Source organism: Tachypleus tridentatus, chromosome 11 (genome assembly GCF_004210375.1).
Source record: "Tachypleus tridentatus isolate NWPU-2018 chromosome 11, ASM421037v1, whole genome shotgun sequence".
In the NCBI taxonomy this organism is placed as follows: Eukaryota; Metazoa; Arthropoda; class Merostomata; order Xiphosura; family Limulidae; genus Tachypleus; species Tachypleus tridentatus.
Window position 1 is genome coordinate 62120 of NC_134835.1, and position 9220 is coordinate 71339.

The window sequence follows — 9220 nt, forward strand, 5'->3', positions numbered from 1 at the left end:
AAACAACCTGTTAATATCTACAAACAGTAGTTTAGAAGTAGGTTTGTAAAACAAGCTGTTAATATCTACAAACAGTAGTTTAGAAGTAGGTTTGTAAAACAACCTGTTAATATCTACAAACAGTAGTTTAGAAGTAGGTTTGTAAAACAAGCTGTTAATATCTACAAACAGTAGTTTAGAAGTAGGTTTGTAAAACAAGCTGTTAATATCTACAAACAGTAGTTTAGAAGTAGGTTTGTAAAACAAGCTGTTAATATCTACAAACAGTAGTTTAGAAGTAGGTTTGTAAAACAACCTGTTAATATCTACAAACAGTAGGTTTGTAAAACAAGCTGTTTATATCTACAAGCAGTAGTTTAGAAGTAGGTTTGTAAAACAACCTGTTAATATCTACAAACAGTAGGTTTGTAAAACAAGCTGTTAATATCTACAAACAGTACTTTAGAAGTAGGTTTGTAAAACAACCTGTTAATATCTACAAACAGTAGGTTTGTAAAACAAGCTGTTAATATCTACAAACAGTACTTTAGAAGTAGGTTTGTAAAATAACCTGTTAATATCTACAAACAGTAGTTTAGAAGTAGATTTGTAAAACAAGCTGTTAATATCTACAAACAGTACTTTAGAAGTAGGTTTGTAAAACAAGCTGTTAATATCTACAAACAGTAGTTTAGAAGTAGGTTTGTAAAACAACCTGTTAATATCTACAAACAGTAGTTTAGAAGTAGGTTTGTAAAACAACCTGTTAATATCTACAAACAGTAGTTTAGAAGTAGGTTTGTAAAACAACCTGTTAATATCTACAAACAGTAGTTTAGAAGTAGATTTGTAAAACAAGCTGTTAATATCTACAAACAGTACTTTAGAAGTAGGTTTGTAAAACAAGCTGTTAATATCTACAAACAGTAGTTTAGAAGTAGGTTTGTAAAACAAGCTGTTAATATCTACAAACAGTAGTTTAGAAGTAGGTTTCTAAAACAACCTGTTAATATCTACAAACAGTACTTTAGAAGTAGGTTTGTAAAACAAGCTGTTAATATCTACAAACAGTAGTTTAGAAGTAGGTTTGTAAAACAACCTGTTAATATCTACAAACAGTAGTTTAGAAGTAGGTTTGTAAAACAACCTGTTAATATCTACAAACAGTAGTTTAGAAGTAGGTTTGTAAAACAAGCTGTTAATATCTACAAACAGTACTTTAGAAGTAGGTTTGTAAAACAAGCTGTTAATATCTACAAACAGTAGTTTAGAAGTAGGTTTGTAAAACAAGCTGTTAATATCTACAAACAGTAGTTTAGAAGTAGGTTTGTAAAACAAGCTGTTAATATCTACAAACAGTAGTTTAGAAGTAGGTTTGTAAAATAACCTGTTAATATCTACAAACAGTAGTTTAGAAGTAGATTTGTAAAACAAGCTGTTAATATCTACAAACAGTAGTTTAGAAGTAGGTTTGTAAAACAAGCTGTTAATATCTACAAACAGTAGTTTAGAAGTAGGTTTGTAAAACAACCTGTTAATATCTACAAACAGTAGTTTAGAAGTAGATTTGTAAAACAAGCTGTTAATATCTACAAACAGTACTTTAGAAGTAGGTTTGTAAAACAAGCTGTTAATATCTACAAACAGTAGTTTAGAAGTAGGTTTGTAAAACAAGCTGTTAATATCTACAAACAGTAGTTTAGAAGTAGGTTTCTAAAACAACCTGTTAATATCTACAAACAGTACTTTAGAAGTAAGTTTGTAAAACAAGCTGTTAATATCTACAAACAGTAGTTTAGAAGTAAGTTTGTAAAACAAGCTGTTAATATCTAGAAACAGTAGTTTAGAAGTAGATTTGTAAAACAACCTGTTAATATCTACAAACAGTAGTTTAGAAGTAGGTTTGTAAAACAACCTGTTAATATCTACAAACAGTAGTTTAGAAGTAGGTTTGTAAAAAAGCTGTTAATATCTACAAACAGTACTTTAGAAGTAGATTTGTAAAACAACCTGTTAATATCTACAAACAGTAGTTTAGAAGTAGGTTTGTAAAACAAGCTGTTAATATCTACAAACAGTAGTTTAGAAGTAAGTTTGTAAAACAAGCTGTTAATATCTACAAACAGTAGTTTAGAAGTAGATTTGTAAAACAAGCTGTTAATATCTACAAACAGTAGTTTAAAAGTAAGTTTGTAAAACAAGCTGTTAATATCTACAAACAGTAGTTTAGAAGTAAGTTTGTAAAACAAGCTGTTAATATCTACAAACAGAAGTTTAGAAGTAGATTTGTAAAACAAGCTGTTAATATCTACAAACAGTAGTTTAGAAGTAGGTTTGTAAAACAAGCTGTTAATATCTACAAACAGTAGTTTAGAAGTAAGTTTGTAAAACAAGCTGGTAATATCTACAAACAGTAGTTTAGAAGTAGATTTGTAAAACAAGCTGTTAATATCTACAAACAGTAGTTTACATGTAGGTTTGTAAAACAAGCTGTTAATATCTACAAACAGTAGGTTTGTAAAACAACCTGTTAATATCTACAACAGTAGTTTACATGTAGGTTTGTAAAACAAGCTGTTAATATCTACAAACGGTAGTTTAGAAGTAGGTTTGTAAAACAAGCTGTTAATATCTACAAACAGTAGTTTAGAAGTAGGTTTGTAAAACAAGCTGTTAATATCTACAAACAGTACTTTAGAAGTAGGTTTGTAAAACAACCTGTTAATATCTACAAACAGTACTTTAGAAGTAGGTTTGTAAAACAAGCTGTTAATATCTACAAACTGTAGTTTAGAAGTAGGTTTGTAAAACAAGCTGTTAATATCTACAAACAGTAGTTTAGAAGTAGGTTTGTAAAACAACCTGTTAATATCTACAAACAGTAGTTTAAAAGTAGATTTGTAAAACAAGCTGTTAATATCTACAAACAGTACTTTAGAAGTAGGTTTGTAAAACAAGCTGTTAATATCTACAAACAGTAGTTTAGAAGTAGGTTTGTAAAACAAGCTGTTAATATCTACAAACAGTAGTTTAGAAGTAGGTTTGTAAAACAAGCTGTTAATATCTACAAACAGTAGTTTAGAAGTAGGTTTGTAAAACAACCTGTTAATATCTACAAACAGTAGGTTTGTAAAACAAGCTGTTTATATCTACAAGCAGTAGTTTAGAAGTAGGTTTGTAAAACAACCTGTTAATATCTACAAACAGTAGGTTTGTAAAACAAGCTGTTAGTATCTACAAACAGTACTTTAGAAGTAGGTTTGTAAAACAACCTGTTAATATCTACAAACAGTAGTTTAGAAGTAGGTTTGTAAAACGACCTGTTAATATCTACAAACAGTAGTTTAGAAGTAGGTTTGTAAAATAACCTGTTAATATCTACAAACAGTAGTTTAGAAGTAGATTTGTAAAACAAGCTGTTAATATCTACAAACAGTAGTTTAGAAGTAGGTTTGTAAAATAACCTGTTAATATCTACAAACAGTAGGTTTGTAAAACAAGCTGTTTATATCTACAAGCAGTAGTTTAGAAGTAGGTTTGTAAAACAAGCTGTTAATATCTACAAACAGTAGTTTAGAAGTAGATTTGTAAAACAAGCTGTTAATATCTACAAACAGTACTTTAGAAGTAGGTTTGTAAAACAAGCTGTTAATATCTACAAACAGTAGTTTAGAAGTAGGTTTGTAAAACAAGCTGTTAATATCTACAAACAGTAGTTTAGAAGTAGGTTTGTAAAACAAGCTGTTAATATCTACAAACAGTAGTTTAGAAGTAGGTTTGTAAAACAAGCTGTTAATATCTACAAACAGTAGTTTAGAAGTAGGTTTGTAAAACAAGCTGTTAATATCTACAAACAGTAGTTTAGAAGTAGGTTTGTAAAACAAGCTGTTAATATCTACAAACAGTAGTTTAGAAGTAGGTTTGTAAAACAAGCTGTTAATATCTACAAACAGTAGTTTAGAAGTAGATTTGTAAAACAAGCTGTTAATATCTACAAACAGTAGTTTAGAAGTAAGTTTGTAAAACAAGCTGTTAATATCTACAAACAGTAGTTTAGAAGTAGGTTTGTAAAACAAGCTGTTAATATCTACAAACAGTAGTTTAGAAGTAGGTTTGTAAAACAAGCTGTTAATATCTACAAACAGTAGTTTAGAAGTAGGTTTGTAAAACAACCTGTTAATATCTACAAACAGTAGTTTAGAAGTAGGTTTGTAAAACAAGCTGTTAATATCTACAAACAGTAGTTTAGAAGTAGATTTGTAAAACAAGCTGTTAATATCTACAAACAGTACTTTAGAAGTAGGTTTGTAAAACAACCTGTTAATATCTACAAACAGTACTTTAGAAGTAGGTTTGTAAAACAAGCTGTTAATATCTACAAACTGTAGTTTAGAAGTAGGTTTGTAAAACAAGCTGTTAATATCTACAAACAGTAGTTTAGAAGTAGGTTTGTAAAACAAGCTGTTAATATCTACAAACAGTAGTTTAAAAGTAGATTTGTAAAACAAGCTGTTAATATCTACAAACAGTACTTTAGAAGTAGGTTTGTAAAACAAGCTGTTAATATCTACAAACAGTAGTTTAGAAGTAGGTTTGTAAAACAAGCTGTTAATATCTACAAACAGTAGTTTAGAAGTAGGTTTGTAAAACAACCTGTTAATATCTACAAACAGTAGGTTTGTAAAACAAGCTGTTTATATCTACAAACAGTAGTTTAGAAGTAGGTTTGTAAAACAACCTGTTAATATCTACAAACAGTACTTTAGAAGTAGGTTTGTAAAACAACCTGTTAATATCTACAAACAGTAGTTTAGAAGTAGGTTTGTAAAACAACCTGTTAATATCTACAAACAGTAGTTTAGAAGTAGGTTTGTAAAACAAGCTGTTAATATCTACAAACAGTACTTTAGAAGTAGGTTTGTAAAACAAGCTGTTAATATCTACAAACAGTAGTTTAGAAGTAGGTTTGTAAAATAACCTGTTAATATCTACAAACAGTAGGTTTGTAAAACAAGCTGTTTATATCTACAAGCAGTAGTTTAGAAGTAGGTTTGTAAAACAACCTGTTAATATCTACAAACAGTACTTTAGAAGTAGGTTTGTAAAACAACCTGTTAATATCTACAAACAGTAGTTTAGAAGTAGGTTTGTAAAACAACCTGTTAATATCTACAAACAGTAGTTTAGAAGTAGGTTTGCAAAACAAGCTGTTAATATCTACAAACAGTACTTTAGAAGTAGGTTTGTAAAACAACCTGTTAATATCTACAAACAGTAGTTTAGAAGTAGGTTTGTAAAACAACCTGTTAATATCTACAAACAGTAGTTTAGAAGTAGGTTTGTAAAACAAGCTGTTAATATCTACAAACAGTAGTTTAGAAGTAGGTTTGTAAAACAAGCTGTTAATATCTACAAACAGTAGTTTAGAAGTAGGTTTGTAAAACAAGCTGTTAATATCTACAAACAGTAGTTTAGAAGTAGGTTTGTAAAACAACCTGTTAATATCTACAAACAGTAGGTTTGTAAAACAAGCTGTTTATATCTACAAGCAGTAGTTTAGAAGTAGGTTTGTAAAACAACCTGTTAATATCTACAAACAGTAGGTTTGTAAAACAAGCTGTTAATATCTACAAACAGTACTTTAGAAGTAGGTTTGTAAAACAACCTGTTAATATCTACAAACAGTAGTTTAGAAGTAGGTTTGTAAAACGACCTGTTAATATCTACAAACAGTAGTTTAGAAGTAGGTTTGTAAAATAACCTGTTAATATCTACAAACAGTAGTTTAGAAGTAGATTTGTAAAACAAGCTGTTAATATCTACAAACAGTACTTTAGAAGTAGGTTTGTAAAACAAGCTGTTAATATCTACAAACAGTAGTTTAGAAGTAGGTTTGTAAAACAACCTGTTAATATCTACAAACAGTAGTTTAGAAGTAGGTTTGTAAAACAAGCTGTTAATATCTACAAACAGTACTTTAGAAGTAGGTTTGTAAAACAAGCTGTTAATATCTACAAACAGTAGTTTAGAAGTAGGTTTGTAAAACAAGCTGTTAATATCTACAAACAGTAGTTTAGAAGTAGGTTTCTAAAACAACCTGTTAATATCTACAAACAGTACTTTAGAAGTAAGTTTGTAAAACAAGCTGTTAATATCTACAAACAGTAGTTTAGAAGTAAGTTTGTAAAACAAGCTGTTAATATCTAGAAACAGTAGTTTAGAAGTAGATTTGTAAAACAACCTGTTAATATCTACAAACAGTAGTTTAGAAGTAGGTTTGTAAAACAACCTGTTAATATCTACAAACAGTAGTTTAGAAGTAGGTTTGTAAAAAAAGCTGTTAATATCTACAAACAGTACTTTAGAAGTAGATTTGTAAAACAACCTGTTAATATCTACAAACAGTACTTTAGAAGTAGGTTTGTAAAACAAGCTGTTAATATCTACAAACAGTAGTTTAGAAGTAAGTTTGTAAAACAAGCTGTTAATATCTACAAACAGTAGTTTAGAAGTAGATTTGTAAAACAAGCTGTTAATATCTACAAACAGTAGTTTAAAAGTAAGTTTGTAAAACAAGCTGTTAATATCTACAAACAGTAGTTTAGAAGTAAGTTTGTAAAACAAGCTGTTAATATCTACAAACAGAAGTTTAGAAGTAGATTTGTAAAACAAGCTGTTAATATCTACAAACAGTAGTTTAGAAGTAGGTTTGTAAAACAAGCTGTTAATATCTACAAACAGTAGTTTAGAAGTAAGTTTGTAAAACAAGCTGGTAATATCTACAAACAGTAGTTTAGAAGTAGATTTGTAAAACAAGCTGTTAATATCTACAAACAGTAGTTTACATGTAGGTTTGTAAAACAAGCTGTTAATATCTACAAACAGTAGGTTTGTAAAACAACCTGTTAATATCTACAACAGTAGTTTACATGTAGGTTTGTAAAACAAGCTGTTAATATCTACAAACAGTAGTTTAGAAGTAGGTTTGTAAAACAACCTGTTAATATCTACAAACAGTAGTTTAGAAGTAGGTTTGTAAAACAACCTGTTAATATCTACAAACAGTAGTTTAGAAGTAGATTTGTAAAACAAGCTGTTAATATCTACAAACAGTACTTTAGAAGTAGGTTTGTAAAACAAGCTGTTAATATCTACAAACAGTAGTTTAGAAGTAGGTTTGTAAAACAAGCTGTTAATATCTACAAACAGTAGTTTAGAAGTAGGTTTGTAAAACAAGCTGTTAATATCTACAAACAGTAGTTTAGAAGTAGGTTTGTAAAACAAGCTGTTAATATCTACAAACAGTAGTTTAGAAGTAGGTTTGTAAAACAAGCTGTTAATATCTACAAACAGTAGTTTAGAAGTAAGTTTGTAAAACAAGCTGTTAATATCTACAAACACTAGTTTAGAAGTAGATTTGTAAAACAAGCTGTTAATATCTACAAACAGTAGTTTAGAAGTAAGTTTGTAAAACAAGCTGTTAATATCTACAAACAGTAGTTTAGAAGTAGATTTGTAAAACAAGCTGTTAATATCTACAAACAGTAGTTTAGAAGTAGGTTTGTAAAACAAGCTGTTAATATCTACAAACAGTAGTTTAGAAGTAGGTTTGTAAAACAACCTGTTAATATCTACAAACAGTAGTTTAGAAGTAGGTTTGTAAAACAAGCTGTTAATATCTACAAACAGTAGTTTAGAAGTAGATTTGTAAAACAAGCTGTTAATATCTACAAACAGTACTTTAGAAGTAGGTTTGTAAAACAACCTGTTAATATCTACAAACAGTACTTTAGAAGTAGGTTTGTAAAACAAGCTGTTAATATCTACAAACCAGTTTAGAAGTAGGTTTGTAAAACAAGCTGTTAATATCTACAAACAGTAGTTTAGAAGTAGGTTTGTAAAACAACCTGTTAATATCTACAAACAGTAGTTTAAAAGTAGATTTGTAAAACAAGCTGTTAATATCTACAAACAGTACTTTAGAAGTAGGTTTGTAAAACAAGCTGTTAATATCTACAAACAGTAGTTGAGAAGTAGGTTTGTAAAACAAGCTGTTAATATCTACAAACAGTAGTTTAGAAGTAGGTTTGTAAAATAACCTGTTAATATCTACAAACAGTAGGTTTGTAAAACAAGCTGTTTATATCTACAAGCAGTAGTTTAGAAGTAGGTTTGTAAAACAACCTGTTAATATCTACAAACAGTAGTTTAGAAGTAGGTTTGTAAAACAAGCTGTTAATATCTACAAACAGTAGTTTAGAAGTAGGTTTGTAAAACAACCTGTTAATATCTACAAACAGTAGGTTTGTAAAACAAGCTGTTAATATCTACAAACAGTACTTTAGAAGTAGGTTTGTAAAACAAGCTGTTAATATCTACAAACAGTACTTTAGAAGTAGGTTTGTAAAACAACCTGTTAATATCTACAAACAGTAGTTTAGAAGTAGGTTTGTAAAACAAGCTGTTAATATCTACAAACAGTAGTTTAGAAGTAGATTTGTAAAACAAGCTGTTAATATCTACAAACAGTACTTTAGAAGTAGGTTTGTAAAACAACCTGTTAATATCTACAAACAGTAGTTTAGAAGTAGGTTTGTAAAACAAGCTGTTAATATCTACAAACAGTAGTTTAGAAGTAGGTTTGTAAAACAACCTGTTAATATCTACAAACAGTAGTTTAGAAGTAGGTTTGTAAAACTAGCTGTTAATATCTACAAACAGTAGTTTAGAAGTAGGTTTGTAAAACAAGCTGTTAATATCTACAAACAGTAGGTTTGTAAAACAAGCTGTTAATATCTACAAACAGTACTTTAGAAGTAGGTTTGTAAAACAACCTGTTAATATCTACAAACAGTAGTTTAGAAGTAGGTTTGTAAAACAAGCTGTTAATATCTACAAACAGTACTTTAGAAGTAGGTTTGTAAAACAAGCTGTTAATATCTACAAACAGTAGTTTAGAAGTAGATTTGTAAAACAAGCTGTTAATATCTACAAACAGTACTTTAGAAGTAGGTTTGTAAAACAACCTGTTAATATCTACAAACAGTAGTTTAGAAGTAGGTTTGTAAAACAAGCTGTTAATATCTACAAACAGTAGTTTAGAAGTAGGTTTGTAAAACAAGCTGTTAATATCCACAAACAGTAGTTTAGAAGTAGGTTTGTAAAACAACCTGTTAATATCTACAAACAGTAGTTTAGAAGTAGGTTTGTAAAACAACCTGTTAATATCTACAAACAGTAG